Genomic DNA, 23,594 nt, shown 5'->3' on the forward strand with positions numbered 1-23,594 from the left:
ATCACCAGGTCTCAGAGATCAGTTGCCCACAGCTCTAAGTGTTCCTGCAGCCACCCGAATTGCACTCCTGTTTTGTACCGCGCTGAGCCATTGGCTTGTCTATGTCCCCCGGGCTCTGCAAGCTCATTGAAGGCAGGGTCTGTACCTCCTTCACTATCACTGCCCTTTCATTCTTTCAACAGTATGCTGAGGACTATCCTGCACCAGGCCTTTTCCTAGACTTCTGGGGTGTATCAGGGAACACAAGCAGACAGAGATCTTGCCTTTGTGGAGCTCAATTTCTAGTTGGGGGAGATGGATGCCATATTGGAAGGTTATGCAGGATTCAGCTTATGCACAGTCAGGATCCATGGACTGCCCTGGCAACGGCTTGGTCTGTGCCTGCCAGCCTGGGGCCACTGGTGCCTGCATTTTGAGGCAGTCCTGGGGCCACCCACTGCTGCCACTCCTACAGCTCCGGGGCCAGTTGCAAGGAGTGTCCCTCAGGTTGCTTCCAGGCACGCCCCATAGGCACTCGCCCGGTGCCTGTCCTGCATCTTTCAACTCCCACCTTCCACTCTGCGGCTTCCTGTTCCCATGAAGGTGAGGAGCCCCCTCTGGGCTCATCTGCTTTCACATCGCTTGGATGTATGAGGGTGTTCAGACCCACAGGGTGGACTTTGACCAATGAGAGACAGAGACTGAAGGCCACGTTCTTCTCTCTTGGGCAGATTGTTTGGAGATGCATTGCTTCATCCAGACTCTCTGAAGCTGTCCTGTGCGACCCAGCCCTCACTTTTTACAACACTGTGGGCATTTGGAAACATTTTCCCTCAGGTTTATTCTCCCTGCTTTTGTGCTCTACCCCCTTTTCCCTCATATCCACTTCCCTGGATCGTATTCCTTTAAATTACATTTTCTAGGGAACCGGGCCAAGGAAGTAGGGTGATAAGTGCGGCAGAGAAAGAACATTTAGAGCGGGTAAAAAGGGGGGTCAGGTGTGCTGGTGAAGGGTGGCAGCTTCCAACAGGATTGTCAGTATCAGCCTTGTGGAAAGGTGATATTTGAACAAAGGCTCGAAGGTGAGGAAGTTAGCCACTCTGGGGAAAGGACATTCCGGGGTGGGGAAAGGAGGGAACAGCAAGGCATCAAGCCAGAAGGGGGCAGGCGTGGTCACGGCACAGCAGCAAGGCCAGGGTGGCTTTGGGGGTTCAGAGGGAGAGGTGCAGGAGGTGAGGTCAGAGGGCTGTGGGGGGGGGGGAAGGGGGTATCTTACAGCTTACAGGTCACTGTAATGATGTGAGCTTTTGCTCAAGTGCACAGGAGGCTGTACTGAATTTTGCCCAGCGGCGTGACATGGCACCTTGGTGCGCCTGATAGATAGCGCCATGCCTGGCACACAGGGGGCGCTCACTCAGTGTTTGTGGACTTGAAGCAGGATGAGCAGGTGATCTTTCATGGACCCTGCTGGGGAGCAGTGCCCTGCAGAGGACCCCCCCACCCCGCCCCCAGCCATGTAGAGGCTAGAGGCTGACTTGGACGTTTCTAAGCAAGAGTTGAAAACAGATGGAAACAAAATGCCAGTGTTAATCCAAAAAGCATGTGGAAGAAAGATCAAATGGGAGAAGAGAATGAATATGTTTTCAGAGGAGCTGTCTGCCTCCTTCAGAACCAGATTTGTGGGAAGCCAGCCGAACCAACCTTGTGACTTGCGGCAGAAAGTGGGTTTTTGGCTGTATCCGGGGTGTTGGGAAAAGTGTATCCACCTTCCCCACACCCTAGCAGCGAGGGGAGGGCTCTCCACTACCAACCAAGCGAGTCCTGTGAGCTTGGATTTGCTGGAAATGTACACAACCGAGTTTTCCATCGTTGGTTCTATGAAATCTCTTTGTGGGGGTCCTTTTGGATTCGAGTTCTGTGGATCATTACTTTTGGGTCCTGGGTGGATTTAGTGGCTGGATCCATTACCCGCCCCCCCCCCCCCCCGCCCCCATCATGGCTTGGTTGAGGGCAGCAGGAGTGTCAGGAACAAGAATCCTCAACATGCATCCTCGTTTTCTCCAGGGCTTGTCTTCTTCCCTGACTCCTTCTCTTTGTCTTCACCTCTCAATGATTACGAGTGTCAGAGGAGAAAGAGTCTGGGGTGGTGCCTGGGGAGTTCGAGTTCTTGGAACATAGACAAGGCAATAGGTCAGCGGGAGCATCTCAAACATCTTCTCTAATAAGGAGCAATGCCTGCTTCCAGAGAGCAGAAAAGAAGGAAAATGTAACAACATGAATCCTTTTATTCTGGGTGCAACGGGTCAGGGGGAGGGGAGATTGAGTGGGTTTTAGAGTCTGAATTGGACATGATATTGATGATTAACTTTAAGGAAATCTGGAGACTTGTGCCCAGGCCAAGGAAAATGGCTGGGCTCTTTGTCAAGAATCTTGTACGTCAGTCTTCCTAATCACGTTATGTTGATGTGCAGCTACCCCTCAGCTATGCTGCTGGGAGAGAAGGCAAAGCTCGAGGATTCTTAAGTATTTTCCAAGAAAGACCACATAAATGTTTGGAATCTAAAAAGATCATTTAGTATCTAATAGGTGAAGAGATTGAGCCTTGGGAGAGTAAATAACACACTGTGTGTCCGCAGAACATCTGAGAGCCTTACAAGTGGAAGCAGCCCATTGGGCAAGAACAGGTCTCAGACTTGTATAGGATGTGCTGCCATTACCCAGATGGGCAGTTGGGGCCACAGTGAGGCCCAGTTGTTCACAGGCACACCGCTAGGCATTACCTGGCTTTCTTGGTAGCCAGAGGAGCATATCATAGTCAAAATACGCATGGCTGTTGTTTCGTTATGGGTTTTCTTGAATACCATAATATGGTTTATAGAAATATAGGAAGCAGGATTTCAAAATTTAATTAATATAAAAGCAATGTAAAACCTCATCGCTATATCCTTGATTGTGGGAAAAGGAGTGGTATGGCCCATTCCTAAACAACTTATCATTAGCCAGGGAAGTCCCCCATGAAAGTGTAGAAACAGTTCTGTTTTTCACTTTCTGCCCTATATCCCATCCCATCTGGAACCCACAGGAGTATAGGTTTGGGAATGGCTTCTCTGTGCTCCTTGACCTGTCCCAGCTCTTCATCTATACGGGACCTTTATTCTAAACCAGGGATGGCAAACCACACTCCACAAACCAAACCCAGCCCATTGGTTATGTTGGTATGTGAGTTGAGAATGGTTTTTACATTTTTAACTGATTGAAGCAATCAAAGGCGAATGTTTTGTGACATGTGAATATTTTACGAAATCTAAATCTCAGCCTCCATAAACAAAGTTTTGCTGAAAAAATAGCTACTCTTCTTTATTTACCTATTGTGCTAAATGGCACAACATGCTAAGTGCCAAGGGGCAGAAGTGAGTGGTTAAGACGGAGACTGAATGTCCCACAAAGTCTAATATTTCCTGTCTGACCCTGTGCACTCCTATGATATTCAGATTGGTAAGGGGACCTCTTGCCCCGGACACTGCCTTTCTCTCCTTTGCCCTTGACCCCTCAGTCATTTTAACACTTTCTTCCCTACCCCTTCCCATCTTACTCTTCTTTGTTCATTGGCACAGCTCATCAGTCAGTCCCTGGATGGCAGGGAGTGGGACTGGAGGTGGGGAATGAGAAAGCCAGAGCAGGGAGAGGAGGTTCTCCCCTTGTCTGGCCACAGCCTGGAGTCACCAAAAGACCACCAGAGCTTTCGTGCCATCAGGAGGACTCCGTCTTTTCCTTTCTGGATTATAGTCTAGAAGAATTCCTGAATTTTTCTCTATGTTTAGCTCATGGTAACCTCTTTATGCCTTAGGAAAGCAGGGGTTTGGGGAGGAAACAATCTGTCCTGCACAAATGCATTCCCTGTATGGGGATGAGAATTTACAATGTAGAGGGCCTGTCAAAGGTTACACATTCTTACTGTCAACTGACTGACTTCTTCTGTGAACACAATCTACATATTATGGTTTCTTTGCCTTTGTTAATTCCTTTTCTTCCCCTGGGATCTGCCCCCTTTCTCCACCTGTGTCTTCTCCTTCTTTCAAGAGCTGCTCGTGTCCTCTCTGCTCTACTAAGCTTTTCCAGGCTGTCTGTTACAAAATTTTTTCTCAAGTCTTAGGAAAGTACTTCTCTTCTACTTTTCACTGGGCTCTTGGGATTGTTCGGGACTGTCTTGCTGTCTGGTTTCCATCACCCTGATCTCTGTGTCCATGATCTCTGTTCCAGTGCAGACTCATCTTTCTCCTGAACCCCTAGAGGTGGCCCTAAACTGCAACCCACTGTCCCATTTACACCCTTCCTCTATAGGCTCTGGAGCATCTGTCTGACCTGTAAAGCTGACCACCTTGACACCTGCTTCAAACCCTTCACTGCCCTCTGGAGAAGGTGTATGAAGCCTCATTTGAGCTGGTTCCCATCTTCCTCTCCAATCTCATCTCCTGCTTCAAATTCCATGCTCTGGAAAAACCAAATTAATCATTATCTAATACACCATTCCTTACATCTTCCTCTCTGTCTAGGATGTTTTTCTGCCATTCCACCCACTACCCTCCTTTTTAAAATTTATATTCAAGTTAGTTAACATATAGTATAGTCTTGGCTTCAGGAGTAGAACCCAGTGATTCATCTCTTACATATGACACCCAATGCTCATCCTGAGAAGTGCCCTCCTTGATGTCCGTCACTCATTTAGGCCATCCCCCCCTACCTCCAGCAGCCCTCAGTTTGTTCTCTGTATTTAAGAGTCTCTTATGGTTTGCCTTCCTCCCTGTTTTTATCTTATTTTTCCTTCCCTTCCCCTATGTTCATTTGTTGAGTTTCTCAAATTCCACATATGAGTGAAATCATATGTTTTCTTTCTCTGATGGATTTATTTTGCTTAGCATAATACATTCTAGTTTCATCCATGTTGTTGCAAATGGATAGACTTCATTCTTTTTCATTGCCAAGTAGTATTCCATTGCATATATATATATCACATCCTCTTAATCCATTCATCAGTCTATGGACATTTGTGCTCTCTCCATAATTTGGCTATTGTTGATAGTGCTTCCATAAACATTGGGGTGCATACACCCCTTTGAATCAGCATTTTTGTATCCTTTGGATAAATTCTTGGTAGTGAAGTTGCTGGCTCATAGAGTAGTTCTATTTTTAATTTTCTGAGGAACCTCCATACTGTTTTCCAGAGTGGCTGCACCAGTTTGCATTCCCACCAGCAGTGCAAAAGAGATCATTTTTCTCCACATCCTCACCAACATCTGTTGTTTCCTGAGTTAATTTTAACCATTCTGACTGATATGAGGTGGTATCTAATTGTGGTTTTGATTTGTATTCCCCTGATGATGAGTGATACTGAGAATTTTTTCATGTATCTGTTTGCCATCTGGATATTTTCTCTGGAAAAGGGTCTGTTCATGTCTTCTGCCCATTTCTTCACTGGATTATTTGTTTTGGGGGTGTTGAGTTTGGTAAGTTCTTTATAGATTTTGGATACTAACCCTTTATCTGATATATCATTTGCAAATATCTTCTTCCATTCTGTCAGTTGCCTTTTAGTTTTGTTGATTGTTTCCTTTGCTATGCAGAAGGTTTTTATCTTGATGATGTTAAAGTATGTTCCTTCTATCCTAATTTTCTTGAGGGTTTTTATCAAGAAAGGATGCTGTATTTTATCAAATGCCTTTTTTCGTCTATTGACAGGATCATATGGTTCTTAGCTTTTCTTCTATTAATGTGGTGTATCACGTTGATTGATTTGCAAATATTGAACTGCCCTGCAGCCCAGGAATGAATCCCACTTGATCATGGTGAATAATTCTTTAAATGTACTGTTGAATTCGATTTGCTAGTATCTTGATGAGAACTTTTGCATCCAGATTCAACAGGGATATTGACCCATAATTCTTCTTTTTAGTGGAGTCTTTGTCTGGTTTTGGAATCAAGGTAATGCTGCCTTCATAGAATGACTTTGGAAGCTTTCCTTCCATTTCTAGTTTCTGGAACAGTTTGAGAAGAATAGGCATTAACTCTGCTTTAAATTTCCAATAGAATTTGGGAGATTTTTGATAATTGATTCAATTTCTTTGCTGGTTATGGGTCTGTTCAAATTTTCTATTTCTTCCTGTTCGAGTTTTGGTAGTGTGTAAGTGTCTAGGAATTTGTCCATTTCTTCTAGATTGTCCAGTTTGTTGGCATATAATTTTTCATAATGTTCTCTTCTAATTGTTTGTATTTCTGTGGTGTTGGTTGTGATCTCTCCTCTTTCATTCATGACTTTATCTATTTGGGTCCTCTGTCTTTTCTTTTTGAGAAGTCTGGCTAGGAGTTTATCAACTGTCTTTATTCTTTCAAAAACAGCTCTTAGTTTCAATGATCGTTTCTGCTGTCTTTTTTTTTTTTGTGATTCTGTATCATTTATTTCTGCTCTAATCTTTCTTATTTCCCTTCTGTTGCTGGCCTTGGGCTTTATATGCTGCTCCTTTTCTAACTCTGTTAGGTGTAAAGTTAGGTTGAATTCAGCAAAGTTGCAGGATATAAAGTTAGTATACAGAAATTGGTTGCATTTCTATACACCAATAATGAAGCAACAGAAAGAGAAATCGAGGAATCAATCCCATTTATAATTGCACCAAAACCCATAAAACACCTAGGAATTAACCTAACCAAAGAGGTGCAAGATTTGTACACTGAAAACTATAGAAAGCTTATGAAATAAATTGAAGAATACAGAAAGAAATGGAAAAACATTCCACGCTCATGGATCGGAAGAACAAATATTGTTAAAATGTCAATACTACCCAAAGCAATCTACACATTCAGTGCAATCTCTATCAAAATAACACCAGCATTCTTCACAGAACTAGAACAAACAATCCTAAAATTTGTATGGAACCACAAAAGACCCTAAGTAGCCAAAGTCATGTTGAAAAAACAGTCCCCTTTTTTCTAACTAACTCTTGTTTATACTTAAAGGCTCAGTTCTGGGGCCAGTGCTTCCAGAAATCCTTCCTAGACTTCCCTCATTTTCCCTCACCAGGTTGGATTAAGTGTTTATTGATCTATGTTTCCAAATGCCTAACTTTGTGATTATGTTCTCTACATTATATTGTATTTGTTTCCGGGATTATTTCTCTCCCAGTAAATTATCCTAAGGACTAAGTCCTATGTATCTTTATATTACTAGTTGTTCCTTTGGCCTCCGAATTATAACAGGTACATAATAAATGTTTATGAGTAGGCAAAAAGATAGATGGTAAATCCCTTCAGGACAGATGGTGTTTTACACATTTGTATTCCGAGGACCTGGCTCAGCACGTGTTTTCACTGCTGGTAAGGACGATTCCACATTGTTGTTCTCTGGCTTAAAGATGGCATTGCAGACTTTTGGCCAAACCTGTGCCTTAGAGCAGGCCCTGCAAGTCCTGTCTGTTCTCCAACACACTTCTTGGCTTATATTATGTAATAATAATCATAAAAATAATCACAGTTTGAGTGGTTGGTCTTCGTGTATTAGGTGTTCTAATACATAATCACTAATCCTCAACATAACCCTGCAAAATTAGTATTATTCTTTGCCAAAAAAACCTGATGTACAGAGAAGTTAAATGAATTTCCCTACATTGTATAGCTAGTCACTGGCAAAACTGTGATATGAATCCAAGTGTGCCCAGCTGCAAAACCTTTCATCTTTCCATGTTATCTATCTCTTTAAAAAAAATTTTTTTTTAATGTTTATTTATTTTTGAGACAGAGGGAGACAGAGTGCGAGTGGGGAAGGGCATAGAGAGAGGGAGACACAGAATCTGAAACAGGCTCCGGGCTCTGAGCTGTCAGCACAGAGCCCGATGCGGGGCTGGAACCCACGAACCGTGAGATCATGACCTGAGCCGAAGCCGGACGCTTAACCGACTGAGCCACCCAGGCGCCCCATCTATCTCTTTTTTCGTACCTACAACTTATATTTTAACATCAACAAAACTAATAGTAATTAGTGATTACTAGTTAGTAATTAGTAATTCCAACAAAAGTAATAGGAGAAAGAACGAAAAAAAAGGAAGGAAGGAAGGAAGGAAGGATGAAAGAAAGAAAGAAAGAAAGAAAAGGAAATTTTAGCCACTAACTATCCTGCTACATGAAGAAAATCCAGCTGTTTAAATTTGCCCATGTTCTTGTCCTGTAACTGTCCATATGTGTATCACGTGAACATGGGTAGACATGCTATTTGTGCTCTGTTTTTTTTTTTTTTTTTTTTTAACCCAACATTACATCAAAAGCATTTTCTAATGTCTGGTCATAATCTTCAAAATTGTAACTTTAATGGCATATACTTAATTTCTCATCTTGGTGTTAATAACAAGGCTCTTCCAACTCCAACATCACCTCCACCCCTTCCCCTTTCACTCCCTGCTCTACTAGTGCATCTGGGCTTTATTGGAGGCAGCTGTGAAGAGAGTACCGAACTTGCAGCCAGAAAAATTGGATGGTGTCCCAGATCTGACAGTAAATAGCTGTGTGACCTTGGGCAAGTCAAATTCCTTCAGTTCTAAGCTCCTCCTTTGGTCTGTGGGCACCTTTAGGGCAGAAACTATTTTATATCTCTATTGTAGGCATTGTGTCTGTCACAGAGTATGAGATCCAAACATGCTTAAGAAAGGCTCTCAACTTCCTCATCTGTAAAATTGGATAATTAAGCCTATTCCCTAAGGATATGGTCATCAGATGAAGTTAAACACACACACACACACACACACTTATACATATATGTACCCTGCAGTTGTAAATCATGGAAATATAAGCATAACTGCTATAATTGCTAGGTTTATACAATTCACAATAAAAGTCTATTCAATTATCTGGAAGAACAGTGAAATTCTTGATGGAATGTTGCATCTTCTATCCAGATGTTTGGCATCCTGTAGGCACAGTAGACCACAGACTTAAAGGAATTGTTATTCACTGTTTATGTCAAATTGTCTGTATTCCCTCTTCATGATGTTCTCTACTTTGACAATAGAGGCTGCATGTGCTTAAATTGCTGGGTATGGCAGCTTGCTCAGCCATTCCCTTAAAGTGCACTTTGGTACTAATATAAAAGACGAGGAATGTTAAACATTCAAGTCTAAGGGATGCAGTAGTTTGCAAGAACTCATTCTAGTTAGTGCAGTCCTTTGCCTGGGGATAGAAAGTGCTGGGATGGTTTGGTTTTATCCTTAAGGAAACAGACCAAGAGCGTGGGGACAGTTTTCTATACTTCTTCAAGTATTAGGACAATGGTCTTACAGAATATCAGGAAGTAGTGCAGAAACCTGCTTTGTTTTGATTACCAGTTGCATGGAATATGTTTTTCCCTTTCAGTCTATGTGTGTCCTTAAAGCTGAAATCTCTTGTAGTCTGCATATAGTTAGATCTTGTTTTTTTTAATTTTTTAAATATTTATTTATTTATTTATTCATTTATTTATAATAAACATCCAACCATGCCTTTTGATTTTAGAATTTAGTCCTTTTACATTTAAAGTAATTATTGATAGGTATATTATTGCCATTTAAAAAATTGTTTTCTGGCTATTTTGTAGTCCTTTTGTTCCTTTCTTCCTCTGTTGCTATCTTCCTTTGGGTTTTGATGATTTTCTGTGGTGGGATGCTTGGCTTTCCTTCTTTTTCTCTTTTGTGTATTTACCATAGGTTTTTGCTTTGTGGTTAACATGAAGCTTACTTAAAACTTCCTATACTTATAACTGTCTATTTTAAGCTGGTAAGAACTGCAAATGCATATAAAAACTCTACATTTTTATACTCTCCCCCATATTTTGTGTTTTTTAAAAAATATTTATTTATTTTTGGGGGGGAGCACAAGTGGGGGAGGGGCAGACAGAGGGAAACAGGATCCAAAGCAGGCTTTGCACTGACAGGCTGATAGCAGAGAGCCAGATGTGAGGCTCGAACTCATGCCATGTGAGATCATGACCTGAACTGAAGATGGATGCTCAACCAACTGAGCCACCCAGGTGCCCCTCCTCCCACATTTTATGTTTTTAATGTTACACTTTACATCTATTTATATCGTATATACCTTAACAAATTATTGCAATTTAGTTATTTTAATACTTCTGTGTTTTAACTTTTATATGACAGTTATAAATGATTTGCCTTCAACCATCACAATATTAGAGTATTCTAAATTTAACTTTACCAGTGAGTTTTATACTTTCATATGTTTCATGTTACTAATTAGCATCCTTTCATTTCAGCTTGAAGAACTCCTTTTAACTTTTTTTTTTTTTGGTAAGGCCAGTCTAGTATTCCTTCAGCTTTTGTTTGTGTGGGAAACCCTTTATTTCTCCTTCACTTCTAAAGTACTGCTTTGCTGGGTAGAGTATTCTTGGTTGGTAGTTCTTTTCTTTCAGTACTTTGAATATATCATCCACTCCCTTCTATCCTGCGAGGTTTCTGCTGAAAAATATGCTAAGTCTTAGGGGTGTTTCCTTGTATATAACAAATTGCTTTTTTCTTGCTGCTTTTAAGATTCTCTCTTTGTCTTTAACTTGACAATTTAATTGTAATGTGTTTTGGTGTGAGTCTCGTTAGTTCTCCTTATTTGGTACTCTTTGGGCTTTCTAGATCTGAGTATCTGTTTCTTTCCCCTGAAAGATTAGGGAAGCTTTCAGCCATTATTTCTTTGAATAAGCTTCTGCCCATTTCCTTCTCTCTCTTCTGAGGTCTCCATAATGCATATATTGGTCCTCTTGATAGTGTCCTATAAGTCCTTTAAACTATCTTTACTCTTTCTTTCCTTTTTCTTTTGCTTCTCTGATTGGATGGCTTCCATTGCTCTGTCTTTGAGTTTGCTGATTCTTTCTTCTGTTTGACCTAATCTTTTGTCAAACCACTTTACTGAATTTTCATTTCAATTATTGTATTCTTCAGCTCTATGATTTCTGTTTGTTACTTTTCAGTATTTTATGTCTTTCTTGAAATTTTTACTTTATTCATGCATTGCTCTCCTGGCCTTAGTGAGCATCTTTATGAACATTATATTGAACTCTATTGGGTAAATCACTTATTTCCATTTCATTGAGATTGATTTCTAGAGATTTATCTTTTGTTTGGAATGCAGTCCCCTAGTTCTTCACTTTCCCTGGCTCTCTGTGTTGGTTTCTGTGCATTAGATACCACAGCTACCTCTTCCAGTCTTGACAGACTGGTCTCATATATGAGTTGAACCTTGTCAATAAGCCTGTCCAGAGCTCCTGGTTGACTCACAAACTTCTGTGATTGTCGAAGCTGCTGTCTTTGTTCTTGGTGGCTCCCAGCAGTTAAGGGTATGCCAAGACCTGTCAATGTCTCAAAGGGGAGGATCTCAGTCAGCACCTAGATGCAGGTTGGTTGGAAAAAAATTGGAGCAGTAGATACTGAGTCCAAACCCATCACTCCTCAGGGAGAAGCAGGGATTTGTAAGTTCCCTCTTGAATGTGTGTTGCCATGCCAGGGGTGGGGTTTATGGAGAAATTCTGTCTCAGCTTCTCTTGTCCTTTTTTTTTCTCATTTGCCCCATGTGTGGGATTTACTCAGCTAGTTTCTGGATTTCTTTCAGGGCCAGTTGCTCCATATGTAGATGAGATTTGGTGTGTTTGTGGAAGGAGGTGAGTTTGGGAGCCTCCTATGTTGCCATCTTGAACCATAACTTCTTACTATTTCTTTTTGACATTTTACTGGAGGCCATGAATGATAATCTTGCACATGAAAAATCCTAAAAAATTCACAAAAAAATGATAACAGTAAAAAGTGAGTTTAGCCAGGACACAAGATAAAAAGAATATATAAAAATTAGTTTTAATTCTATACCTTAGTAAGAAAAATTGGAAAGGTAAGTTTAAAAACAATACAATTTATAAGAATATAAAAAACTAGAAATACTTAGGGATAAACTTGACAATTTTGTGCCAGACTTGTACAAGGAAAACTACAAAACACAGTTGAGTGAAATTAAAGAAGACCTAAATAAAATTGAGAGATAAACCATGTTCCCATATCAGAAGACTCAATATTGCTAAAATCCTCCCTAAATGGAACCATCGATGCAACAGAAACCTAACAAGAATTCCAGCATGTTTTATCATTAAAAATTATACAGGCTAATTCTAATATTTTATGTAATTGCAAAAGACTTAGACCAAAATACTTTTTTAAAGAGGAAGAAATTGAGAGGACTAAACTGCTTGATTTTAAGACTTACTATGAAGCTACAATAAATAAGACAGTGTAGTACTTATGTAAGGGTAGACATGTAGATCAATGGGACAAAACAGAGAGTTCAGAAAAGACCCACATATATATGGACAATCGATTTCCACCAAGGTGCAAGGTAATGCAATGGGAATAGTACATTTTTTTCAGAACAGTTGGCAATCCATTTGGAAAAAAATGAACCTCAGCACTTAACTCCCTCCTTATACAAGTATATTATCTTGAAAGTAATCATAGATCTAAAAGTATAAGCTAAAACTAAAAAACTTCTTGAAGAGAGCAAAGCAGAAAATCCTCGCAAAATTGGAGTAAGCAAAACTTTTATAGATGTAGCAAAGAAAAAAAACAGAACTATGAAAATTGTTAAAAATTGTTTAATTTTCATAAATAGTAAAAAGTTTTGCTCTTTGTCACCATTAAGCATATGAAAAAGGAAGGCCATGACCTGGGAGAAAATGGCTGTCTTACATGTATCTGACAGGACTTCTCTTTGGAATATATAAAGACTTCTTATAGAATAATAAAAAGATAGCCTAGTAAAGATTTTAATAGGCACTTCACAAAGGAAGATATACAAAACCCTTTGAAGCAAGTTAAATGGGTAGAAAAAAAAGAGCCATTTCACAATGATAAATGTGAAACATTTCATTATGATTTAATCAGGAAAACCTCATCATAAATGAGTACTCACTTAACAGCAGGGCTTTTATATCTATGAAGCAAAAACTGACAGAACTAAAGGAAGACCCAAATATACATCACAGATGGAGTTTTTAAAGTCTTCATTCAGAATTCCGCACCTTACATTTCTACACTGTGTGTTGCCCTGGGCAATCCGCCCTGACCACAGGGAATGTTTTATCAGGCACCAGGAGGTCTGCATTTCATTCAATTAATCAACAGAGATAGACTAAGCTTCTTGCATGTGCCAGAAATTTCCTGGAGGCAGCAATCCAGAGGCAGTCTGCGTTCTGGGTTCGTGGGTTAATGAGGCACACAGGTAAGTACACCTCCCTGAGCCTCAGTTTTCCTGTTGATTAAGTGTGGGTAACAGCAACATGAAAATACTGTAAATGACCAGTAGCATATGAGTGCATCACTAGATTGTGATATAAACTTGACAGTTCTATACATCAATGAAAACAGATAAGCTAGAACTACATTTGTCAATGGGGATAAGTAACTTAAGTGAAAAAAGCACACTGGAGAAGGATACATTTGAATGATCATTCATATAAAGGCTTAAAACATGCAAAACAATAATAGATTGTAGATACATCTTTTTATACAGCCCTTAAAAATCTTAGTGGTTTAATAAAACCGAAGTTTGTCATTTATGCAAAGTATTTCAGGTAGTCCAACTCTGCCTTATAAATATGTCACCTGGATCATGGGTCTCCTGGGGTAAGTAGTTGTGGGAGGGGAAAATAGGCTTTTACAAACCAGGCACACTGGTTGGTAACTTTCTTAGCTTGGAAGTGACATGTGTCACTTCTACTCTAGCCACTTGGCCCTAATCCAATTGTAGACAAAGCTGGAAAACCTAGGGAAGCACGTGCAATACTTAATGTTTTGCATACCAATAATTGGAAACAAAAAGATGGTCCTTTGCAACTGGTCATATACACAAGATCAGGAAGTAAAATGGCTTTGCATTTCTCAGTAATAATATTGGAAATCCGAAGACAGTGGAGTAATGCTTTCAAACATTTCAAAGTGATTTGTAACTTAGAATTTGATACCTAACCAAACTATCAGTCAAGGGTCAGTGTAGAATAAAGCCATTTCAGACAAACTCTCAACCAATTTGCTTTCCATAGATCCCTTCTCTGGAAGCAGCCAGAGAATGTACTTCATTAAGTTGAGAGAGAAAACTAAGCGGGAGGAAGACAAAGAATATAGGACACAGGAGAAAGGCGAAAAGAATTCTCGGGACTATTGTGGGGGAGATCTCCACAATAGTGGGGCACCTGGCTACAAGGAAAACAGGAGCAGGTGGGAAGACTCCCAGAGAGGCTTCTTCAAGACAATGTAATTGACAGACTACCTGAAGTATCTGAATATACTGAGAGAAAAATTAAACAGTTGCCAATGAACTTGTTGCATTAATCATAGTTATTTAGAAAACAAGGAAAATGGAAAAGGTAAATTATTAAATACAGAAAAAACAAAAAGTTGTGCAGGGAAGGAATTTAATTATAGCTTAGCACACAACTCAGCTGTGAATTGCAGAGTGGTTATCATTGTGTATCCTGAATATTGATCTATTCAAAATTGTGCTCTAAGTATATTGGGAGAACGAAGGGGTGGGAAGGATGCTTGTGGGATGGTGCAGTGGGAGGGAGGAAAGGGAGCCAAACTTCATCTTTTACTGTGGGAAAGTAATTGATAATTTCTAAAACTAAAAAAAAAAAAAAAAAAAAAAAAAAAATATATATATATATATATATATATAGTAGCAAGAGGTATGAAGTCAGTACCGAAAGAACCAGACAGAGGAAATCAGCAAGTGGTTGCCCATGGGAAGGAAGAAATGGGAGTGGGAAGTCTGGGGACCACTCTTTGACTTAATAAACCTTATTGTCCTAGTTGACTTTTTAAATTATGTGCTTGTATAGCTTGGTTAATAGTAAAAAGTTGAAAAAAAAAAAAAAAGAGCGAGTTCTAGACTGATAGATATAGCCTGATACAATTTTTTTTTTAATTTTTTTTTTTTCAACGTTTATTTATTTTTGGGACAGAGAGAGACAGAGCATGAACGGGGGAGGGGCAGAGAGAGAGGGAGACACAGAATCGGAAACAGGCTCCAGGCTCTGAGCCATCAGCCCAGAGCCTGACGCTGGGCTCGAACTCCCGGACCGCGAGATCGTGACCTGGCTGAAGTCGGACGCTTAACCGACTGCGCCACCCAGGCGCCCCTACAATTTTTATAAATGCCACCACACATATTTTATAGGCACACTCAGGTGTGTGCGAATGACCGGAGAAAGTCTAGGATATCCACCAAACTGGAAACCATTATCCCTGGGGAGGTCAGCCTGGCATTTGAAGCTATGTATATAATTTTTGATAAAGAATTTGGCTTTATTCTGAAAAATGTACTCATATGTTATCCGTGAAATTAAGTGTAAACAAAACCCAAATTTTGTTATTTATAGAAGGCAAAACAGTGTTTGGGGATGTAAGTCTGGGATGTAATAGCCTAATTAAAAAGCCATTTTTGAACCTGCCTCACTTTTGCAGAGCTGTTTGTGGAAATGTCCACAGGGAGAGTCAGCCTGAGCAAAGGGACAGCCGTGAGAGGGAGTAATGGAAGGGGTACCAAAGTGGACCGCGCAGGAGACTTGCACTGAACCTCACCACTGTAGGTACCTGTGTGGCCCTTGCTCAGTCCGAGGCCCACAGAGAGGTCTGAACATTTTCTTTCTTCCCCCACATCCATTATTCACTATCATATTCATTCAAAATCCATTTGCATTCATCATCTTTTCACCATCCACTTGCCATCCACCCATCGTCCTCCGTGTATACATTGAACCATCCGTTAACCATACACCACTCACTGCCTAACACCCAGCTTTCATCTCTCCTCCATCTACCATGTACCCTTCACCTTTTACGTGACCATCTTCTATGATGTAGCCATCCATCATCTCACCATCAGCCATTCATCACCCAGTCATCGTGTACCTACCACCTGCCTCCCATCTACGATTCTACGGTACACAACCCATTACCCACCCACCTAGCAACCACCCATTTATTTGCCATTTATGTCCCATGCATGCATCATCCAGCCACCGTCTACTTGTTCGCCACTTTCAGTTAGAAGGTCCATTCAGGAGGAAGCTGATTGTTACTATCCTCATATTCCAGGCAGTGAGGGAAAGCTGGGATAGACAGGGTGGGTGAGGGACCTGGCTGATGTCAATCAATGAATTGGGAAATGTGTCAAGTTGCCGAGGAGTTACTTCCCAGTTACAACTTCTCCACTGCTGCATACTCAGGCAAAGCGACCTGGGTTTGAATTCTGAATCCCCTATGTATGGTCTCGTGAGGTCGGCAAGTTCCTTAACTTCAATGAGCTTCAGCGACCTCTCTCTTAAAATGCTAATAATGCATGTAAAGTCCTTAGTGATGCTGTATTGTGTGCCTGGCACATAGTAAGCACTCGATAAATGTTGATAATAATAATTATCAATACAAATCAGCAAATGAAGGCTTTTATCTTCCTTTCCTCAGAAATCAAATGGGGTGTTCCATACCCAAATAGATATGCTTAGGGTTATCTGTTGTTTGGGTTCTCCATACCATAGAATTGACTGATTATAGGGATTTAAAAATTAATTATTTTTATGAGTTCAATGTAGTATTAAATTAGTTTATTTCTATATATTTCGGGCAGACCAAAAACGTAAGTAATATAACAAACACGCAGGTACCTACCAGCTCATTGAAAGGATAAAACATTTCAGGTTCAATGGAAACTCCTGAGCGTACCTTCTGGCAAAGTCCTGAGTGTACCTTCCAGTGCATCTCCCTCCCCAGGGGTAATAGTTTTTCTAAATTTGACATAGCATTCCCATGCATAATTTCTTGCTTTTATTACAAAGCATTACAAAGGAATGTATTTATAATCTATTACTGTTTTGCGTGTTTTAAACCCTTATATGAATGATCGTGCAAACGTATCCTTCTCCAATGTGCTTTTTTCACTTCACTTACTCATCCCTATTGACAAATGTAGTTCTAGCTCATCTGTTTTCACTGCTTACACCGTAATCTAGTGTTGCACTCATCTGCTGCTGGTTGTTTACAGTGTTTTCATGTTGTTGTTGTCATCCACACTTCATCAGTAGGAAAACTGAGGCTCGGGGAGGTGCTATTTATTTGTGTGTTTCATTAACCCATGAACCCGGGAGGCAGATTGCCTTTGGATTACTGCCTCCAGGAAATCTCTGGCACTTGCAAGAAGCTTAGTCTATATCTGTTGAATAACTGAATGAAGTTTGCTCAGAGACACCCAGAGTCGGATCCAGTCCCAGAACGGAAACCTCCCCCATTCCCTGCGGTCAGGGAGGCTTGCCCAGGGCAACATAGGGTGTAGAAATCTAAGGTGAGGAGTTCCTTCCCTTCCTGTGTGTGAATGGGTCAGGACCTATATCATTCATGGGATTAACTGGGGCAGTAATTCTGCGTTCTTGACGAAACGTTGGTGAAATCAGGGGAACTTGAGAGGAGCGTGCTTTACCAGGAAGAAGAGCCCAGGACTCTTGGCTTTGGTTAAGCTCCTGAATTCCTGCCTATTCCTTATTACCCCACTTGCGGCCAACAGGAGATGCCCCTCACCTGCCCCATTCCTAAAGAGTTTGGGGGAAAATGCTCTCCATTCAGGCAGAAGCTCCGAGGAGGTTATAATGTTCCCAGCAAATTCAGAGTGGGGGCTGGTACCGGGGCTTCTAGGAGAGGCCATATCTGTGACATGTGAAGGCTTAATTTATTCACCCAGAAGTAGGCACCCGTTGAGCTGGCCAGGGAACAGTCTCTGTTTACAGGCTGTCCAGGCCCTGCCGTGGCTCCGGCAGCAGCCCTGCCTCCACCTCCTGTGTGGAGAGCCTGGGCAGTTCACAGCAGGACCGTGCCCTGTGCCCTCTTGGTGACACACCATGCTGGGATGGTGTCCTCTGTGGAAACCTCTTGAGCGCAAATGGCCCCTTTATGACAGAAACACCACAAGAACATTCCCCAAGGGTGCTGTTTGCTCTGGTAGTTTATCTACAGATTTTCCCACCAGGATCCTGGAGCAGGTCCAGTGCACAATTGCCACTGTCATGAGATGGGAGCCGATGACCAGGGACTTAAGTAGTAGCCCTTCCCCCTTCCTTCCCCAACCCCTTGATTTCAGAGGAGTTGTTAGTGGTCAGGAGTCCCGCACCTCCTTTTTGAACTAGGAAGACGTGGGAATGAGAGGTCTTCGGGGCACTTAAAAGCAGCAACAAATAGCCCACAAAACCACTATCTGCAGCTTGAGCAACCCTTGCTATGAACCTCCCTGGAGCACAGCCAGGAAAACAACTCAAGTCAGCCCCCAAAATAGGCTCTGCGCAGGCACTTTCTTAAAGAAAAAAAGAGAGAGAGAGAGAGAGAGAGAGAGAGAAAAGTAAAACAAAACTCCACTCAGAAGCAATAATAATATTTGTAGAATGCGTTTTTAACTGTTGCTTCCTTGGCTCAAGTCTAATAATCTGGGAAAAAATATGTTATCAGCTGACAAATAGCATGGCTGTCAAGAGATTCATCACCATTTTTTTTTCCCCCAGAAGCAGCTGATTTCGGATTCAAGCGAGAGCTCTGCATAGTGTTGATTTTGCCTTCACCAAAGCTGTCAACAAAAGGGCCTGTGAGGCAAGGGCAGACTCCTTCTGAAGGTGGTGCCTGTATTTTCCCTTGCATTTTTCTAGAAGGCTTTTCAGGTTGAGTAGAGCAGACAGTCCTTGGCTGAAAGAGGCCTATGTTGTACTGGATATTTTTGCAAATGTTTGTTCTTTTGGTCCTAAAACAACCCTTCCTGGTATACACCACCAGTGACCCCACTTCACAGACGGAGAAGCGACTTGCTCAGTAAGTGACAGATGATTCTGGTTCTGTGCGGCTGAGTGAGTGTTCTTTACTCTCCTTACGACTACTCATTCGTTTTATCACTTGACAAATTCATGAGAGGAGTTTAACAAAAGATTACCCTGAACCACATCCATGTCCTGCCAGTTTACATTTGTGACTTGCCAGCCCAATCTCTACCTGAAATTCTGGGCTCATTTCCAACTGTCGACTCACCATCGCCATTGGACATCTAGTAGGCCTCTCCAACCTGACCAGGACAAAACAGATCTTTTTAAGTTTTGCCTCAAAACTTGCTATGCCTGTAGCTGTGTTCACTTCTGTAAATGGTCTCAGCATTCATCCACTAATGCAAGCCAACGTCTTATCTGTCAGAAGCTTGCTGAAAAATATAGCAAAATCAGTCCCCACTTCTTTCTTTTCCACTACCACTGGCCAAATTCTTCTTCTGTCTCTCACCTAGATTATAGCAGTAGTCTGTTTGCTGGAAGTCTCTTGCTTTCAACCTCCTTCTCCATTCCTCGTACGCAAATCAGACATGCAGTGTCTTACCTAAAGCTCTTCAATGGCTTTTAGATTAATACCCAAACTCCTACAGGGCTTCCTTATCTGACCCTCATCTCACACCGTTTTCCCATCACCTACTATGCTCCAGTTACTCTGGCATCCTCTCTGTTTCTTGAACATGAGTCAGGGCACTTGAGCCTCCCCGTGGCCCCTCATTGCCACATGTCTGGCTCCTGCTTGTCATTCAGATCTCAACTTAAATGTCACTTCCTCAGAGAGCTCTTTCCTGAACACCCAACTTGAAGAAACCATCATCTAGTATATCACCCTTTCTTTTTTTTTTTAATGTTTATTTATTTATTTTGAGAGAGAGAGAAAAAGCATGAGAGCGAGCGTGTGCAGGGGAAGAGAGAGGGGGGGTGAGAAAATCCCAAGCAGGCTCTATGATGTCAGCACAGCTCAGTCCCACAAACTGTGAGGTCATGACCTGAGCCAAAATCGAGTCGGCTGCTCAACCAACTTCAGGCACCCCACATAACCCTTTTGAAATTTCTCTTTGTAGTACCTATTACTACCTGGTTGTATTCATATACTTGTGTGTTTACCTCCCCCCAAAAATGTAGATCTGAACTGGTCTTTCTTGTTTATCTCTGAAACCCAGAACAGTTGTTCTCAACACCTAGAATAATGCCTGGGATATAACACGCACATCATAAAAATTTGTTGGTTGAATGAATGAATGCTTTTGTAAGTAGTGGCAAAGGAAAGTTTCTGGATGCCCTCTATGACCCAGCTCAATGGCAGAGATGTATACTGCTTTGTATTATCTACGTCCAGATAAAAAGATGGCAATTCTAGAAACCAATACTGTGTCCGAGGACATGAATGTAGTCATCGATGGTAGAATAACAACTGGGCCAAAGTTCTTTTTTCACGAGGCTACTTTCACTTTTCTAATCCCACTCTGCCTCCTCAATGCCACAGGCTTGCTGGGTGAATAGTGAAGTTCTCTTTATCCTCCTCAAATAAAGCTGTTTCTTTATTCTTAACTCAAAAAATCCACTCAATTATTTAATTTGCCATGCCTTCATCAAATATATATACTCAACGTTCAGTATTTGCAAGCCTTTGCTATGATAGTGGTAGAGGGTATGTATTTGTGATCTGAGCTTTCTGAGAAAAAAGGCACTGATTATAGCCTCTGGGAGGTTTCTGGCCAATCAGAAGAAACACTTGACCAAAGAGGTGAGGCAGGGGCTCAAAGACCCCACTGCCCCCATAATATCTCCCTCACTGTGTTTGTTTCCAGCAGTTATGTGGGTACTACTGTGTATGTATCCCCACAGGACTAGACGCATAGGACTTCTCCCCCATGGACCCCTAGCTTGACTACCTGGGGTCTAGTTGTCATCCTACAATTGCTCACAGGTGAAGGCAAATAGAATAGTCTGGGCCAGTCTTATGATGAAGATGAATTAGACTCTGACCTTCATGGTCACCTGTTTAATACTTTCCCCAGTGTCCTACCCTCCCCTCATCTTATATACCCTGAAGAAAGAAACTAAAGAATATATTTGGAGCAAAATTACATGAGTGAGGTCTTTGTTGGCTTCCTTATTTACATTTATAGCCTTGTCCCCACCCTGGCACTTCCTGCCCCTATCTCCAATCTACTTTTCTCCATAGCATTTAGTACTTTCTAACATACTAGGTAATATACTTCTTTCCTTATTAAAGGGTCACTCCAGTGAAAGGTAACCTCCTCTATGACAGTAGGGGTTTTGTCTGGTTTTCATACTTCCCTATCCCCAGTGCCTTTAAGAGTGTCTGGATATTATACATGCTTAATAATTATTTGTTGAATCTATTAGTCAATCAAATACTTTGAAATGTACGATATTTTTTTTTTTGGCCTAGAAATTCTATTTCTAGGAATCCATTCTTCACAAATTGGCTTGAATGAATGAAAAGTGTGTGAACCATCTCTTATTATTTATGAGTGTGAAAAATAGGAAAAAACATAATCCTTTAGCATTAAGTGATTATATAGATTGTGGTATATCCATACAATAGAATGTTATGAAATCATTAAAATTCACTTCTTAGAAGAATCTTTAATAATGTGGGAAAATGTTAAGAATGATAGTCATTAGTATTTCCTGATTTGATTGCCAATTTACAAAATGACTATATATATGTGCTTTGAAAAAGTAATGGAATAATGGAATAACAGTATCTGTGGGAGATAGGATTATCTCTGGTTGTTTGTGGGAGATAGGATTATCTCTGGTTGTTTGTGGGAGATAGGATTATCTCTGGTTGTTTGTGGGAGATGGGATTATCTCTGGTTGTTTGTGGGAGATGGGATTATCTCTGGTTGTTTGTAAGAAGCAGGATTACAGATTATTTTAATTTTCTTTTTTGTGCCTTCCCTGTGTTGAATTTTCTAAGAAGCAGGGAGGGAGAAGCTGGCAGCAGTGGTGGGATATTTCCCTTGAGCCTGAGGATTTGGGAGAAATGGCCTCCTCTTTAGTTACCTCCTGGTAACCACACCCTCAGGTAAATCCCTCCCACACTGACCCTGGGGTTAGCTCATGTGTCTCAATCTGGCCGATGGGACTTTAGCAAACATGAAACAGATGGGGGTTTGAAAGTCACTTGTGCATTGGCGTTCTATTGCCAATAGGAACTCTCCCTCTGTCATGCAGACAAATCTGGAGGATGAGATACTATGTGAAGAGAACCCTCAGCCATTCCAGCCATCCCATCTGACACCATAGACATATGAGTGAGATTCTAGACAGTGGCTGTTGAGCCACTAGTGAAATGTGGCTAGTATGAATTGAAATGTATTGTTGTTTTTTTAAGTTTTTATTTATTTATTTTGAGAGAGAGAGAGTATAAGACGGGGAGGAGCAGAGAGAGGGGGAGAGAGACTCCCAAGCAGGCCCCACACTGTCAGCGCAGAGCCTGATGCTGGGCTCGAACCCACGAACTACAAGATCATGACCTGGACTGAAACCAAGAGTTGGATGCTTAACTGACTGGGCCACCCAGGTGCCCCTGAATTGAAATGTATTGTAAGTGTAAAAATACATACTGGACTTTAAACACTTGTATGATGAAAGAATGTAAAATATTTCACTAAGAATTTTTATGTTAATTAGACATTGAAATAATAGTATTTTGGACATACTGTGTTAACTTAAAATAAACTTCACTTGTTTCTTTTAGGTTTTTTAAATGTGGCTACTAGAAATTTCAAATTTCAGATGTGGTTTGTATTACACTTCTATTGGATAGCTCTATTCTAGACTGTTTAGCCACAGACAAGCCATCCCAGACCAGAAGGACCAACAAGATTGGAGCAAATAAAATTGTTGTTGCTTTAAATCACTAAATTTTGTCATGTTCTGTTATGTAGCAAAAATGATCTGTTACCAGAAGTATACCGTACTTTATAGATCCTCCCAATTCAGCATCTTGGCCTTTATGGGAACGAGCCAGACCCCCAAGGAAGCTTGGAAAGAAAGCGGTCATTGTGAAGAACAATGGCCAGTGATCTGGTGCTGGAACTGGGAACATCAGTGAAAAAGTTGCAGAGTTTGGAGGGGCTGGAGACTGTTGAGAGATCTTCACCTTCTCAGATTCCCAGCCTGGAAGACACGCCTCCTCAGCCTGCAGCTCTGGAGAGCAAGGGCTTTTGGGAATCCTGGAGAGGCCCTTCCTCCCCTTTCCCACTCCTGTTCTCCTTTCCTATCTTCTCTGTGTGTGCTCTGCTGTCCTATCCCACAGAGCTCTGTGGGAAAAAAACACTACATCAACAACAACAAGATAATAAAGGGCATGTCAATGAGAGAACAGGAGGAGGGAGGGGAAAGGGTGATTTTGGCAGCAATAACCCATCATCTAGAGCCTCTGTGCTTCCCTCAACTCCCTCCTCCCTGAACCAGATGGGACTAGATGTCAGAGCTAGAGGAAGCCATAGAGATCGTCCAATCTAGCCCTCTTCCTCTTACAAATGAGTTAAGCCAAGGCTTAAAGATGTTAAATGACTTGCCTAGGGTCAACAGGAAATTAGTGGTGGCAGGTCTAGGGCCCAATTTCTCAACTTCTGGGCATAGCACCTCTTTGGAAGGCCAACCCTCTCATACCACTCTATTTACTGGCTTTTGCTTTCATCATTTGATGTCTTATGGATACTCTGGT

General features: G+C 41.3%; 1 long non-coding RNA gene across 1 annotated transcript in view; it reads left to right on the top strand.

Moving 5' to 3' along the window:
* LOC123598512 overlaps window positions 1-22,286 on the top strand; it is a 38,372-nt gene extending 16,086 nt beyond the window's left edge. Inside the window, exon 3 of the long non-coding RNA XR_006712658.1 lies at window positions 22,094-22,286. This is a non-coding gene — a long non-coding RNA (uncharacterized LOC123598512). The remainder of the gene's footprint in view (window positions 1-22,093) is intronic.
* The last annotated feature ends 1,308 nt before the right edge of the window (window positions 22,287-23,594 follow it).

Source organism: Leopardus geoffroyi, chromosome C1 (genome assembly GCF_018350155.1).
Source record: "Leopardus geoffroyi isolate Oge1 chromosome C1, O.geoffroyi_Oge1_pat1.0, whole genome shotgun sequence".
Lineage (NCBI taxonomy): Eukaryota > Metazoa > Chordata > Mammalia > Carnivora > Felidae > Leopardus > Leopardus geoffroyi.